The sequence below is a fragment of the Toxotes jaculatrix genome, chromosome 12 (genome assembly GCF_017976425.1).
Source record: "Toxotes jaculatrix isolate fToxJac2 chromosome 12, fToxJac2.pri, whole genome shotgun sequence".
NCBI classification, from domain to species: Eukaryota; Metazoa; Chordata; class Actinopteri; family Toxotidae; genus Toxotes; species Toxotes jaculatrix.
Genome location: NC_054405.1, coordinates 8,487,595 through 8,505,404, shown reverse-complemented (window position 1 = coordinate 8,505,404; position 17,810 = coordinate 8,487,595).

The following is a 17,810-nucleotide window of genomic DNA, read 5'->3' as shown; positions in this document are numbered from 1 at the left end:
TGTCTAGAAGCATGTCCTCTCTGATTGAACTGGACTGACACCACAACCTGACATGTACCTTTGATATTTATAGATCACTGAAAATGTTATTAAATTTAAAAGGTCAAATTTCAAAAAGACATATTTTTAGCCATGTTAGCTGCATGGCTCTAGGGACGGTAAAGTCGTCTGTCAGTCAGTCAGTTGGTCCACCATTTTATTCCAGACTAAAGTACCTCAATAGATGGATTACCATGACATGTTTTTTTTTACAGACATGCATTGTCCCCAGAGGATGAACCCTACTGATTTCCACCTCCTGAGTAAAATTTCTCAACAACTATTGGATGGGTTGTCGTGAAATTTGGTATAGATATTAATTTTCCTCCCTGGATGAACTGTAATAACTTGGTGATCCCTTAACTTTATCCAGCACCAAAAGCAGCTCAAAATGTTATTGTCCAACACTAAAGACATTCACATCAGCCTCAACTGTACTTTGTATGTAATGCAAATATTAGCGTTAATGGACAAAGTTAAGGTGGTGAACATGATTATACTTGCTCCTTTTTTTTTAACACAGTGTTTGTTAGGGTGAATTTTCCTTGCAGGCATAAGCCTTTAAGCCACATTTATCAAGAATCTCTCAGGGAGTGGAAGACCAAAAAGTTAAAAGGGGGACTGGGTGGGACAGATACTCAGGACGACATTGGCTGACAGAAACATAGTGGGTAGAGAGAAAATACAGGGGGGCAGATTATAACGTGACACTGTAAACCACAGACTACAGAGGAGGAAGGAACATGTCAAAATAATCTGGGGATGCCTTCAGTTCCAACACAACACAGTTACCAACCCATAGAGAAAGCAAACCACGCTCCTGTGTCCCCATGTTTATATCCACGCACAGAGTCTGGTGATGGTGTCCTCATCTTTTTTTTTTTCCTTTTTCAGCCTTGCCTGTGGTGGAGGGGGTGGGGGTTACATTGACCCAGTTTTATCATGGTGGAAGTCACTATCACTCTGATCACTTTTCTCTCACACACTGTAAACTGCAGGCTAGCTAGTGGCCTTTTCACTCACTCATTGTCATAGCTTCAGCAGACAGTAGGGCCCAGAGAGAGAGAGATGGAGAATACTAAGCACAGCAGTGATAGCTCTTGAAATCTCACTGGTAAACGATATTCTGGCAGGAAACAGAATATGCCACTATATAGTGAAACATTATACCATCTGATGGGATAGTTAGGGTGACCAGAGTTTTTTTTGTCAGCAACATGTAATGAAATTTCACATTAATACATACATTCAAATCTACAATAGAATTCATATGGGTTGAATCAGTACTTACTAAAGTGAATGATTCTTCCACCACTGTTGTGACTTCCAGTTCAAGAAAAAAAAAAACAAATGACAGAACAAGACAAAGGCAGTTTACCTTGTTATTCTCCTATAAAATGGTGTGAGCACTGTTGATTAGGAGGTTAATTGAAATTGCAGTTAATTAACTCTGTTTATGTGGAATCACTCCAGTCGGTTGGTCCTAATTAATCTGTCTTTCTAACACAGTAATGGAATCTGATAAAAGGCTGTAAGCTCCGCCAACATACAGTACAAGCTGAGTCCTCTTGTGTGTGTTTGCGGTACAGTAATTGTCTTTCAAAAAGAGCCACCCCAATCTGCTCCACTTGGAAGTTACAGCCAAGCAGTGCAGAGTCTACAAAGCATATAGGCTTGTTTGATGCTTGTCAAATGAGGAAACTGTTGCTTGTGTGATCAAAGGAACATATTTGTTCTTTTCTTTTTGTGATTTGACAGTTTTTCATTGTTGCCCCCATGTTATAGCTTCAATTGCCAGATCCCAGATTGCATCTGAGGTGGCAGCCAATCTGACAACTCAGAAAAAAAAAAAAAAAAACACAACAAAGAGCAGTGTTACTGTACTGTGGCAGAAAAGAACTGTTTCATTGCTGACTAAGAAACTGTTAAAGATCCCCTACTAGACACATTTAGACTGTAAACTTCATATTGGACCACTATTGGCTTCTTCCCTGGTTGTGATGTCACATACTCCGGCCGCATGTTTACGCCTTAAACTGGGATTTAAAGGTGAGCACAGAGAGACTTTCCCCTTTCAGCTGATAAGATGTGGAAACAGCCTAATGTCAAGCTCTATACATACATCATTCAGCACAGCAAAACATCCTAGGGAAATAACAGTTATCAAAACACTTCTTTGAGTGGAGAGGGACATTATAAAATGATCAATTTGTTGTCCCAAATCAATGTGTTACTGACCCCGGGCCATCAGACGATCTGTAATATTTAACTGTGTAAATGTGTACCATTGTACAGTATAGCCAGGCTACAGCTGAGCACCATAACTAACTCCTAAACCTATATGTGCTCATACACCAGAGATGGCTCATCCCTTTGCAAGTATCATAGCTAAGTACTGAGAGCATGACTGCAGCATATTATATATCAGACAACTCGTATCAGTATGTGAGACTGCATAATATATGTACTAGGCGTATATATGACTTCAGAGGTCGACAGTAAACTGTGAATAAGTTATGAGCACCTTTCAGAAGAACTGAGGCATAACAGCTCCTGAGGGTCCTATATAAAACTTTTGACAGAGTTAGCTACTTATATTAGGCAGGATAAACAAATGTCGCAGGATGGATCAAGGAGAGAGAAGGCAAATGTAAGCGTATGCACATGATTATGGATGAATTAATATTTAAGGAAAAGGCTAACTTATGCAAAGCTTTGCTATCACGTTAGCTGCTTCTGAATTTGAGCATTTGAAAGTGTAATGATGAAAAGAAACATTTAAAGGAAAAAAAAAAGAGTGCCACTCTATTCTAGACAGTGAGAGCTGCATGAGCCTACGGGGGAGATCATGACGCCCTCCCTCGGCTCACTGCTACCGCACCAGCAGAATAAAGATAACAGCTTCATAGTCACATGCATGAGCTAGAGGGAGGACAATGGCACATGGCGCAATTTTTTTTTCCAGATGACTTAACGCTTTCCCAAACACCTGAGTAAAACCCACATCATTATTCTTTTGAGATACTTTCGATTTTTTTATTTCTTCTGCTCCACATCTGTGTCATATTTTTTCATAAAAGGGACTTCAATCAGGATAACTTTATGTGGGGAGTACAAAAAAGGGTAAAACATTTTGTCTTGACAACCACACTGTCCCACATGCAGGACAGGTAGACAATATAAGACTATATTACTATGAAGAATGTGACTTCACCCTACAGTCTACTGTCAGAGTGTGAATTTAGGCAGCATGGTGTACAGGCCAGCTCCAGCTTTAGAGGCGGTGCAGTGAGTGTTTTTGGGGACAAGCTGTTGAGGGGGCTGATGTTTTTTGGGAGCACATGCTTGTCTGGCTGTGCAAGATTGATGGCGAGCTCTTCGCCATCCCTCTCCCCGCCTCGGCTTTATGCAGCTCCTTCATCAAAAAACACCTGACAGCCAAACACCCACGCAGCAGAGTGGACAACACCAGAGCAAAAACCAGGCAGTAATGTGAGGATGTGCTGTTCAATTACTGGCCTGTAAAAGTGCTTGAGTTAGAGAATCTCCTCCTCTGCTGCATGAAAAAGATTTTTTTTCCCCCCTTTTTCATCCCAGTAGAAAAAGGCTTCTCGAGATAGTGGACGGCAGGAAAATTAGTCATCTGAGTCACTTGTTTCCAGAGGCTGATGAGCAGGCCATTTCTGTCAGAGGACAATCCACATCTCCACATTTCTGCTTGCGTTTGGCTCTGAGTTGGCACAAAAATGATGGGAGGCGGTCCCCTTCTCTCTTTATATAGTCATTTACACATGACCAAACTGACAGATGGACAACAAGAGCTATGAAGAATGGTTACAAAGGAGATAGGCAGTAGGATGTAAAAAATAATATTCCTAACAGCAGTGCGGTTGGTGGAGTGCTCAAAAGATCCTACAAGCCGATTCTGCATCCACACACAGACTCAGGAGGTTGCAGTGTCAATGTGCTTCAAGTGTAAAAAAAAAAAGTGTGTTGACTGAGTTACACTGTCAGGGTTACTGACCTGATCTGTGACACAGCTAAGACAAGAACACAACTGTGTCTCAGGTCAGTGTCACAGGCCTCCACCACTGTGACTTTGTTTTCATCTTCCTGCAAAACAGGAAGATGGAATCTTAATAAAACATATAACAGTATAATCTATGCCTTAATTATAAATAATAAATTAATAATCTCTGTTATTTTATTACATTGTCATTTGGGTTACATAATGCAATTACTCAATGTCTTAACAAAGCACATTTTCCCACACATGCTGCACAAGAAAAGGACTAGTTGTGATATGAAAGGAATTGTTTGACATTTTGGGAAATTCGCTCATTAACTTTCCTGCTGAGAGTTACACAAGAAGATCAGTACCATAATGTCTCAGATCTGAGTGTAATTTGGTAATCTAGTGGTAGAATATAATTTACCATTCTGGTCTGTCTGTGTTCATTGTCTGCAAGTGCTACTTTCCCGCGAACCAGCGGACCAGGTAGAAAATGACCTGTGAGCTGTCTTGAGTCAATTTTCTACTCATTAGTTTAACTTCACCACTTAATTGACAACTAAGAGCTTGAAGGAAAATATTAAATTGGAAAATATAATATTTGTATTTTCATATGGTGGTATACTTTTCTTAATCTTCAGGACGGTGTAGAGTTGAGTAGAGTGGTGATGAGCACCACTGGACTTCCTGATTTAATGCTGCGATATGAGGCAGAACTAGACAAATTACTGTTCACGCTGTGACTGGAGTAAAAGAGCCGTCAGCTGTAAGCAAATGTTAGTCTCATGAATGAAAAGAAAAAAAACTCTCCTTGGCCTGCACAGATGTTGATATCAGAGAATAAGCTAATTCACAAAACAGCAGAGGGGCAGAAAACTATCAAGATTATCAGGATTTAAACACTCGATCTTGATTTGGCATCAAACCATAACAAGCCAAACAGACTCTCTGATATATTTCTTAACCCTGAAAACACCTTTGGCTGACCACCAAGGCTTTGTGGGAAGCATTCAGTTTAGTACCAAATTCACAAATGAGGTTAAAGTCTACCTGTAAGAGGCGCAAATAATCTGCACAGAGTTGCAGTGAGCCTTGACACCGGTGTCACAGCAGCATGTAGAGTCTCCCCTTTAACATCTACCAGGGTGGAAATGTTAATTGTAGCTGCAGCAGAATGGGCTGTAGATGGGATCAGGCAGCCGAGAGTGAAGCACCTCCTGCCCATCACAAATATGATGTGAATGACAATGACAACTAAATCACCCCGTACAGGTGGCTGCTTGCCAACTTAGCCACTTAGTGTCCTACAGTGAGGATGCTATAAGCAGGGTCCTCGTTTTAATGTGTGTCAATGGGTGAATGTCAAGTGATACAATGAAGTATGATCAGTTGTCTAAACATAAAGACTAAACGATCAATCAATTATGTGCCCACTGCAGCTCTCACGTTAATGTGGTTGCAAAGCTTTGGAAAATTATTTAAACCTTCAAGTACTTTAAAAATAGTGCAAATGATGCTGTATTTTTAAAATCTGAAGCTCATATGTTGTTCACACATTGACATCTCTGGTATTTCCATACACTAACTTGTCAAAACAGATTTTAAATGATTTGAAGATGTAAATAAATGCAAATAAAATGAAGTTAAGTTTAAATTGCTCTACCAAAGCTAACAACATGGCCACTGAATTCTAAGAATTGTCTGGCAGTATATTATGAGGTAGCAGTGTTTACTTCTTCCTACATTATGATGATACTAAAGTCACAAGAAACTCATTCTTGTTACAGGAAAAAAAATAAATTACATCAAGAATGAATGAGATCAGCCAGGCTGGGGAGTGGGAGAACAGAAAACAAAGGACCAAGTGACGTTAAAGGGAAAAAAAAGAATAAATGTGGGTTGAAAAAGAGAATCGCCCGCCTGAGAAATGAACAGAGATGTGGGCTTAAGTCTTTATGACTCACACTCTAATCAGGCTTAAGTCACTCATCTAATGATGTAAGATTTACTTAGGACAAAGGAAATGACTTGCAACTGTGCCGTATGTGGTGACTTGGTTGTGACTCAGACGCCCAAATGAATGTGTGTTTTGTCAACAATGGCATGATAATGGTACAATAATGACGCACAGGGATGAGCCTTGTGTTTATTACTAAGCATTAAATGTGACTTGTTCAGTATATCTGAAATACTGGTCCTATTGTTCGAATGATTCAGGCCGAGATTCCACATCACAACACTGCATTAATGCTACATGTGTTAGCCTTTTGCTAAATGTACTTCTCTCTCTAATCTGCTTAGTTTCACCATCTCGTCAGAGCTCACGCCACTATGGGCTACTGAGGGAAAGTCAAAATAATTACATCACCTAATCTCCACAGTCAGCGGACAGAAAGTGATGGGAGCAGCAGCACGAACTGGCCAATCAGTGAGCAGCGTGATAGGAAACACTCAGCAGCTCCACTGTTCAGTCAAACCGATGTGACACTGAGAGAAATACCTGGCTTTTTCTACACACTGTGGCATAATCCTCACACATCCCATGATTACTTCTATTTTATTATTTTATAGGTGAAAAAAAAAACAGGTTTGGTGACACTTCAGCTGCAGAGCAATCACAAAGCCACAGAATTCCCGGCTATACCCCTGTTTAGACTTGTTTTTAAATTAAATTTTTAATCCCTGAAACTGTTGCTAATCAGTTACACACTGATGTATATTAGTGCTCATAAAGAGAGCTATGTTAGCCGATGTAATGGCACATTATGATGTAAAAATAATGAAACAGGGCTTTAACCTCTGTGCAATTTAATATGAAATGCAAAAAAATGACTTAAATCTTAAAATAGCAGACTAAGAATAGAACCTGAGAAAAGCAGCTTGGAAAAAGTTTTTTGGTGGTTAGTTTGAGCCCTCTGCCAAGTAAAGATAAGAGGAGCAGTAATATGCTTTGAATATATTTTAAAATTAAAGAATGATCTCTTTTAAAAAAAAGCAGACTGTCATGGTTAATGATATCTATGAAACTGTAATCAGCTGACAGTGGAAAATCCCAGATCTGAACACTATACCAAAATACTGCTGCTTGTATTGAACAATTTCTGTCCACCAAATGTCATCCCAAACTGTAGCTGTCTCACATACTGGACCTTGCAAATAAAATGTCAAAAAAGACAGACAGGCATGAAAAATATAATCATTCAGATTAACTGCTTAAGCCCTCAGCCACACAGGAACCCAGGGACTAGTTGAATCAAGCAAGCACAGGTCCAGGGTTCCTTAGTGTGTATTACAGATTAAATGGGTCTCCAAACCATTTGGTCTCCTGCAGATCTTTGCCCTCAGAAAAATAACAACAAAAGCTGACACTATTCTATTTGACAGGAGGTTGCTCAGCTTGAACAAAGAAAATCAACAGCAACATCTGTTAGTAGCCGTGCGGTAACAACAGTCTGTTTCTGTTTCCCCTCTGGAATTTATGCAAGACCATTCTCATCTCCTAGAAGAAAACCTCAAAGAAAGTATGAGTGTGCGCAAAAACAACAACACAGGACGCCATCACGCTGTCACGCCATCTCCCTTGGCGTCACAGCCGCCCTGCAGCATCAACATTTAGAAGAAAGGATGCTTAATGAAATTATTATTATTTATGGTGGGAGAGAATCTAAGCTTATGTTTGGAGTTTTGCGTTTCTCACAAAGCTCTGCTGTGTGCTGCCGATTTTACAGCCAACTTTTTCTTTAACATGTAGCTGTTTTACAAAATGCTAACTTTTTTGTGCTAATGATTGTACAGCCAACCACTTTAATGTTTTCATTTAAAGTCCAACTGGCAAAATTATGAGATTTAATAAAGCTACTTATAAAGTATTTATAAAATCTATTTAAATGGCACAGATCTCTTATATTAACTTAGACTAATTTGCATTCATTCACTTATGCAGATGACACAAATTTACACATATTAAATCCCAGGGAAACAGCAGGGTTTTAATCTCATATTGTACATTTTTAAATATGGATGACAAATAGCTTTCTACTCCTAAATAATGCTAAATGGATCATGTTAATTTCAGCTCCTAAGCGCCACAGAGCTCTCATGCAGTCCACTTGTAATTCGTCGACCGTCTACCTGCTCATTCCCTTTCAGAAGCACCACCTAAAATCCCTCCTTCCCTCTTTCACCTCTCCCTGTAGTAAGGCTGCAACTAATGACTTTTGTCTTTATTGATTAATCTTAACCTTGTGGTTTCTAAAATGTCAAGAACTGGCAAAAAAAATGTCTATCAAAGTTTTCCAGGTCCCAAAGTGACATGTGGCCAGCAGTTTTATTTTCAACCGATCGTTCAATCAACTTACTGTTTCTGCTCTATATTACAAACGCTAAATAATTTACTCTTTAGTGAGTGGTGAATTGAGATTTCACACACTTGTATGTATGATCGTCATTTTGCATCATCACTTACAGGTGCAGGGCTGCACAAGTAGAGTTTTTGCATCTGTAAAATGCAATGCATTGTGGGACTGTTAGCAGAACGTGTACTGTCCATGTCTTGCAAATTTTTGAAGGTAATATGTTGTACGTAAACACAGTGCATGTGAGGTGAACAGGGAGTGACTTTGGACACAGTCATGTGTGGGAAGGAGACTATCCTAGCACGTACTGGGCACTGGGCAGGGAACCAGGATAGGTGAGCAGTCCATCAGCACACGTAAACAAACAGTTGAATCTGCAGGCAACTTTCTACTTTCCCGACCTCTGTGTCTGTAGACTGTGGAAGTAAACTGGAGCACTGAGAGAAGAGAGTCACATATGCAAACTACAGCTGAAACAAATAGTTGATTGATGGAAAATGAATTGTCAAATATTATTATGACTGATTAATAGTCAATTTTCGTTTCTGATGCTTCTCAGATGTGAAGATTTGCAGCTTTTCCTTGTCTTACACCATAGAAACCCAAAAATTTTTTTGGGGTTTTGTACTTTTGGTAGGACAAAAACAAACTAACTGATGATGTTATCTTGGCCTTAGAAATGTGACGCTGGGCCACTGTAATGAACATTTTTCACTATTTTCCAAAATCAAACTAAACTATTAAAATAATCTGTAGATCAATGATGAAAATAAATGTTAGTTGCAGAGCTAATGCAAACTCCTCACAGGAAAGACCAGGGCTATGATCTTCTTATTGTTAGAAATTGTATTTATTGATCCAACACGCTGTCACTCTACTAAATCATTTTGTTAAAAATCACTGGCACTGTGTTTGATCTTGACCTCTAATGATAGTTATCTCACAGTAATGTCAATAAGTAATGTCTCATGAATATTTTCAGGCTTAATATTTCCTCTTACTGGAGAATCTCTGTTGTATTGAACTACAAATGATTAAGAACTGAATTTACATTTTACCTTTGAAGGCTTGTAGAATATAAGAGCTGATAATACGCACTGAGAGAATCAAAGTAAATTTAATCACTGCTAGACTGAAACATTACACTGTCAGTGGAATGGCTGCCCATGGTTTTATATGGGAGCCGATGATGAAAGAAATGACTCAACTATACCGTCTCTATATTTCAGGCCAGAAAAACTAAAATAGGAATTAAAAGCAGCTTCAAACTGTGCTGGATGACTAGTCTCAGCAGGATGATCACCATAACTGACCCTGTCACGTGACAGAGCCATATTAACATCAAAAATATTTCTAAATGTCGGTTTAAATTGTTTTGTGTGTGTCCCCACGTTGCATTGTCTTCCTGACAGAGCACTGCAGTGATTCTTCTGTGTGTGTGTGTGTGTGTGTGTGTGTGTGTGTGTGTGTGTGTGTGTGTGTGTGTGTGTGTGTGTGTAGGTCTTGTTTGTGAGGTTACTGCCTCCACATGCACAACCTGCCTGCCTCACACTACTACTATTACTACTTTTTGAGAAAATAAATGAGCGAGCTTCAACCATAAATACAGCATATGGTTGATTTCCTGATGGAGCCTTCCAAATCACTCCCATCAGTCAATAACACGTGTGTGTCTGCTCCTTCATCTCTGTAGTACTGGCAGCCGTGGCAGACACATCCTTATACTGACACTGTCCTTTGTTTCTCCTGGCTTTGTGCACGGCTGTCACAGCTGACAGAGACGAGACGCCTGACTATGACTATGTATGTCAGCTAAATAACAGGCTGTTGCTGTTTAGAACAGTAGTATGTGCTCACGTGCTGCACACCTCTCCTCCTCTGCCTCTCATCGGCTCTTTGTGGCATCTCATCAGCTCCACCACAACCAGAAATAGTTAACATTTGCATTCTTCCTCTGCCTTGTTGTTTATGGGGCTACTATGCAGGCCAGTAATGGAAAATCTATTAGTTCCTGTTTATGCCGTCGCTAGATGGCGTACTGCTTAATTTCTTTGTATTTTTAATGGCATCTTCGTAGCACTCTCTTTGAACCTTTACCATGATGAGAAATAAAGCTGATGTTGGCGACAGGGCCCGAGCCACCAGGCCTGCACCTTTACTCATCTCTCTGCTCAGCTGTGGTGTGGTATAAATTAGGGTTCGTGTATTATTCTCTGCTTGGCACCTTCATACGTCTGCAGTTATTTATCTCAATGAATAACAGACTGCACGCCGCTCGTCGTGGCAAACAATCCTAATTGCTGACATCCAGCGCGGAATAACAAGAGGATGCGGTGCTTGCTTTTAATACTTGGCCTCAATTTGACAGCAAATCAAAAATACACGAGAGCCGCAAGCTGAACCTGAACAGCGCGTAGAGCTGTGACAGTCGCTGCCCTGAACACACAGCCCGCTGACGGGGGGACTCTCGGGCTGCAGGCCGACCGAACCGACCGCCACGATGAGCAACGTTACTAAAAAGAGAGATCACTTACATCAGGAGCGGCAGTCCCGTGCTGTGTTCATCATTTATGCGCAGCGGAATGAGAAATCCTCATGTCTGTAGTGGCCCGAGTAGCACGACCCGATGTGTTGGTATGATCCAGATGTGTAACACCTTCCCTGCCAGCTCTTTTGTTCATGTATTTAAAACACAAATAGATTTTTTTTTGTTTGTTTGTTTCCCCAAAAGAAAAAGAAAAAAAAAGAAAAAGTCCCGGTCTAAGAAAAATATGCACAGTTCTGTCGGACTTAAAATAAACAGATAAATAAATAAATGTCATGAGAAGTGCTTGGCTAACTCGGCTGGCGTCACGTCTGAGCGTGTGTCACTCTGAGCTGCGATGCGTGTGTGAGGAGACACTGACGGGGGAGAGGGGGGGTGGGCTCTGCTGTGGATGACATCATCCCAGACCAATGGCGAAACACACGGGATGAAGGGGCTCAGGGGCGAGCACGCAGCACGTGCGGGCTGGTGGGGGAGGAGGAGAGGAGGAGGAGGAGGAGGGGGGCGGTGATGGTGAACCAACACACATAGTTTTTGAAGTGGAGTTAAAGATCAGCTCAGTGGTGAGGACCAGAAGACAGAAAGACAGATCCATTACTTAAATAAAAATACAATTACATTAATGCAAAAGCAGTCCAAGTCCAATAGTCCAAGTATTAGCAAAATACACTTAAAGCATCAAAAAGTAGCTCTGCAGGAAAACGGTCCCTAATGTATTATTATATATGATTCTAATGTTACAGTAGCAGGCTGCTCATGCATCAATACATGTATAGCATTTTACTGTTGTAACAGTTTGAGGTGGCGCTCCTGTTAACTAGTTTACACACAGGCAGGTAGGTTAGTTCAAAGGTTCCCAACCTGAGACCTGGGCATTATTGTAATATGGTAGAGTGGAATTAAAAACAAACTTCTGCAATTTTTTCTTTCTTTCTTTCGTGAAATATTGCTTAATTTTAAGTCTTTTTATTGTTTAAATATAACCATCTAAAAAGTTGTGGAAGTGCTATAGTAACAACTTTAGAAACATGACAAGACACTTTAATTTTAATTAATTAATTAATTAATTTATTTATTTATTTATTGTAAAGGGGTCACGAGCCAAAGGTTGGGAACCACTGGCTTTAATAATGTATTTTTGTTTTTTGTTTTTTATGTAAAATGAAGTTGTTAAATACAGTGGAGTGAAACATACAATACTCCCCTTTGAAAAGTAGTGATGTAGAAATAGAAATTGTCAAGTAAAGTACAAGTACCAACACAGTAGTTAAGATAATGTAGTAACTTCCCACCACTGTAGCATATAGTGTACTTCAATACATGTTTCTTCCATTATATGCTTCTTCATACATCTTTGTTTTATCCAAAGTAAAGGATCTGTGTACTTTCTCCATCACCTTTAGCTCCATTAAAAGATATTTAACACATAATAACATATATCAGCAACATATTTAAACAAAGATATCTTGAGATATCATGTGTAGAAGAATCCGGGATGGACAGACAGGCATAAAAAACATTTGTAGGTTTTTTTTCAAGTCATGAATTTAAATAATAAGTACAAAGACTTTTTTTTTGTGGTCATGATGTAATACCTACATTATTTTTAATGCATTTTTGATCGGTTTTGTCGTGCTCGCTCTGTCTGAAGTTTGATTTCCATTTAAAGTACTGTAAAATACACACACACACACATTCACACCATTTGTTGTGTCAGTATGTTATTTCTGGCAAAGCTGTCTTCACTTGAACCAAAGTCCACATTTCTCTTTTCACAAGGAGAGGAGATGATTTAAACGGATGTCATGCTGACCAGAAGCTCATCTTCTCATTGTGTGGAATCATGACGTAACATGGAGCCTACAGTTCCAGACTAATTTTAGCAGGTAAAGCAATTTTAGCTTTCACCAATGCTGAGAAGTGTAGCAAGCAGAGACAGAAAGCCATGCCAGGGGTAGCACATTATATAATATATAACAGGCTTGACAAAGACATCAAAAACTGTTGCCAGGCAGCAATTTGGCACAAAGTGTATATGCTGACCAACCGGCACTGACCTGACCTGTGTCCATTTGAAGCCTTTAATAAAAGCCCTGGCTATGGGTCTCTGAAGCTGGCCCACCCCAAACTAACCTCTACATCCACCACCTCTGAGCACCTAAGCTTGCTCGTGATTAGAGGAGGCAAAAACATTACCCAGACTCCCCTATTATATCTACAGTTGAGCTGTGTGTTTCTAATATAACTTCTGAGATGTGTGTGAAATCAGAAGAATCACACCTCGTCCTTCTTGTATTGCTACTACAAATACCACTACTTCTTGACACATCGGTCCGCTTGTCTCCCCTCGCCAACACTGCCGACGCTTCACCCGCCGTGCAGTATCAAGTCAGACCCACTCACAGCTGTGACTGTAACGTGTGAAGAAAACTCTATCAGACTACCAAAGCTCAGGCCAGGCAACGATTCACATCCCTGTGGGTGAGTTAGGGATCTGCTTACACCTGCCGCACTTGGTAATGTAATGATGTGCAAATCTCATACTGTCACCTGCACTGTAAATTAGTCGATGTGGGTCTACGTATTTCAAATGTGCTAAATGAAAACCTCTTATGTCCTTAATATGTGACTCTATCTTTATAATCCGCTTACTGTTGCTGAAATGATGTAACATCCTCTCAAGAATCTGATCTTGTCCTGACAAGTTTTGTACAGCAGAGGTTTTGATTGTGAGTAGTTCCCCATCATTTCAGAGCAGCAGGAATGGAAGGACGGTGGTGAAATTCAATCTACTTCTCTAACCTCTTTTTATCTGTGTAGGAAGTTACTTTATGATCTGTGGCCAAAGGTCGGTTGATTCGTCCGGTCTCTAAGAGGTGTCAGTTACATTTTGGCTTGTTCAAGTTGCAAAACTGACCCTGTATTAAAGATTTTGGATGTATGATCCCCGTCAAGCTGTTCGTTTACCCAGGTACTTTTAGTTTCCTAAACTTAAACCTGGATTAACTGATTTTTTGGCCACTTGGGGGCAGTGTAACAAGCTCTGAGTCTGACATTACCCCATGTTATTGTGACGAACTTATTAGCAAACAGCTGCCTGTTTACACCTCCAGCAAACACTGGAGGCAACACTCGCATCATTAGCTTAATTTTGAGTCGTGTATCTGGCCTGTGAATATATGTCCAACGTTCAGTCTCTATTCAGCCTCCAGAAACTCACAAGGGAAATATCAGGCTTCACTGTGTTCACCAGCTGTTTGCTCATTTTATTTGTCATTTGGTGCTGGGCAGGTACAGCAGGTTGATCGCAGCTTATTCACTAAAAACAGCAGCCTGCTACTGCAGATGATGACATGACATTTGATCCATTGTTAGTATAAAAATATTTATTGGTGCAGCTTTAACCAAAGTTTAACCATAGAAGTGAAAACTGTCCAGTGCATCTGTTCTGTAAACGTCTCACAGGCTGCTGCTCTGCAGTTCACCCTACAACAACATAAACAGAACAAATAGGACTCAGGATCAATAAGATATTACATAATTTTTTTTTTTTTTTTTTTTACCAGTTCTTTATCAGCTGTTCTCTTTACCTGCTTATTCCTTCACAAGGGGGCTGCTGCATTTCCCAGCATGCTCTAGGCAGCCAGGACAGTGCCCATCCAGCCACAGTATGTGTATGCATATTAAGTCCATGGCTCATTTCCCACTCAATACAGCAAAACGGTACAGCAGGGAAATGTGGATGACAAATAATAATCCAATATGTGTAAGCCGTGATGAAATGAATGGTTTTATAATGCAACCTTTGTAAATAGAACAATAATTTAGAATAGCCAGCCTTTAATACAAGCTATTAGATCTTAACAGGCCAGTAAAATTATTTATTTCACTAGAGATTATAGAGCACTTTTATTTCAGGTATTTAGTTTTAAAATAGAGTTATGATGAAAGTTCATCTTTAGAAAAATCTGCTTCTTAACTTCTGGTTAAGTGTCTGAACAGCGCTGTGATGTTTCTGTTACAAGCTTGACATTGTTCCAGTCATTTTGTCAAAACCGGGCCAAAGCTGGATTACCAGTTGGCCATAGTGGGCAATCAAATTGCTTCAGTTTTTCTGTGTGGAAACCTCAGGTACGATGGTATTATTCCATCACAGAAGTATTGCGACACTGCAAACAACGAAACTGAGCTGAAACAAATTTCAGTTTCAGTACATTTGATAATGATTTCCTTTTTGATTGTGCAGCACATAAAATGTCAGAAAATAGTTAGAAACAACATATTATTCACCAGTCAAAAATGAAGATGTTGAGTTTATCATCATAGAAAACTGGGAAACCAGCAGATATTCACATTTGAGAAGCTATAATAAAATTGCCATGTATATTTTGGGGGTCTGTAGGGTTCCAACAACCAATTTTTGCACCAGGCCCCTCCTGGGAGGTTAATCCAGCTGTGCTCAGGACTGATGCAAAAAAAAAAAAAATCTGAACTAGAGGCTTTGCAGCTTCATCTGCTTTCAGCACTTTTACTCAGTCCTCAGACCTTCATCCTGTACAGCAGGAGCGACCTTTGATACAAACCCTCCCAGAGAGTTGACAGTGTGTCAGACGCCTTTCTCAGTTGTCAAAGAATCCATAAGATAAATATAAAATAAATAATCCATTGCCACAGTGGGGATTCATTTCCCCTTCAATACATTTGGACTTATTACATCTTTATGCTTGCAATAAAAGTGGCATGATTATCTAGAAACCGTGTAAGCTCTAATGGGGGAGATGATGAAACAATTTTCATTTATCAAAACCCCTTTTTTTCTCGTTTTCTCATTATTTTCTGTAATTTGCTGCTGCTGCTGAGCATCAGGCTAAATCAGGCTAAACAGTCGGCAACACGATGAAACCTAAACACCTCATGAGTCACCCAACTGGAGCTCAGAGGTCTTTTTCATCTGCGACACACCTCATCAGCGGAGCTCCAGTTTCCCTTCACTGTGGTCTTTAATGATCGTAATCTCTCACAATGTGATTGCTAGCTGAGAAAATCACAGTCTCGCTCAGTGTCACACGCCTCATGTCTCACAGCTTCTGAGAAAATACTACAGTGGAACATTATTATTGTATATGATATAATTACATAATTATGTGATGGAGATGTGGTGTCCAGCAGCTCCACCCCCACAGACGTCTCTCCATGAGTGTATTTGCTGTTTATTATAGTCCCATTTGAATACAAATTTGTGTAGGAGAACTTTGTGTTTTTCTCCTTTGTTATTAATCATCTCACAACCCAGAGACTTGCCTTGTGACCCCTTTGGAGGGGCCCACCACCTTATTTGGAACCCTACCAGTAAAATACGTCTGTGCTTTCACTGAAGTATGATTATGGATGCAAGACTTTAACTTTTAATAGAATATTTTTACATTGGTGTATAGGTACTTTTACTTAGGTAAAGGATATGAGTACTTCTTTCATCAGTGTCAGAGTGCTGTAGTTTGTCGAGTTGTTGCAGTGGGTTGATTCAAATTGTCAGAAAATCCTGTTTTGTCTATTAAGGTGTGTTTTTTTTTTCACATGAGTACACATGAGTTAATATTCTGATAGATCCTAAATCCAAATAAGGTAACATTTGTGAGTTATTTTAACCATATGCTTTGGTGCTTGTATAGGTACAATCTTTAAAGATCCCCTTTAAAAACAGCTCAGTGTGAGAATTTTCACTGTCTTTGTCTCTTCACTTGTGAAATTAAGACAACAAGGCATCTTACAGCATCATAAATCAGCAACATTTATTTCCACTTTTTTATACATTAAACGTGCATATCAATAAAACTAAAACTGATCATATAAATACCTCTACTGTAATACTGTTACAATAAATATGGCTCTACAGATTCTAGGTTAAATAAAAACCAAACTTCAATATCAACTGCTGTGCAACACAGGGAGACACTCTTAGGAAATACTGTACATGTCATCTCTTTTAACACATTTTCATCTCAATTGATGGACCTGTTCGGTGATTGTGCTGTGATAAGGACCTCACTCTCCCTACAGTCATTTGGTCCCAAAGTGGCCCTTTGCTCTCTGCTGTGCTTTTTCTATAAGTGATGTTGCTGAAAAATGTTCACAGTGTCAGCATGACAGATAAGAAAACTCGTGTCCTTTCCGCATCCGTACTCAGACTGCACCTCACCATTTGTGAGGTGCCATGAGACAGCGCCATGCCTTTCGACAAATTGTGCTGGAGAGCAGAGGGGCACACACACACACACACACACATACACACACACACACACACACACACACACACATACACTCACGCAAAAATTATAAATGTCCTCTAAGAACATATGCTTCATAGTAGAATTTAAAGCTGGCACTCTGCTCCAGGATGACTTATGTTTTTTTTAAAAAAGGCATTTGTAAACCCTGGCTATGTCAAACTATGGTGCTGATTGGGAAAGCTTTGTGGGAAAGGGCACCAGGCAGTGAAAGGAGTATGATACAGCTGTGATTCACATGTACAGGAATACATCAACACATCAACAGCCATATCAAAATATTACATACAGTACTTTAAAATAGATTACCAAGAAACTCTGAGAACGTGCAAAAATAAAAACACACGTACTCTTTCACAAAACTCCCACGCACAATGTTCATCTTTTACATGATATACAATGAATAATTAATGTATAGATTGAGTAATAAATATCCACATACAGCTATGTTTTACAGGTCGTTTCAGCTTCAGTCATGTCTTTCCTTTTATGTAAACGTCAAGTATAATGTCACCCCATGCACCATCTTTAGCTTTTCTTAAACATCCTTCAACTCTTGCTTCAGTTGTGCTTTC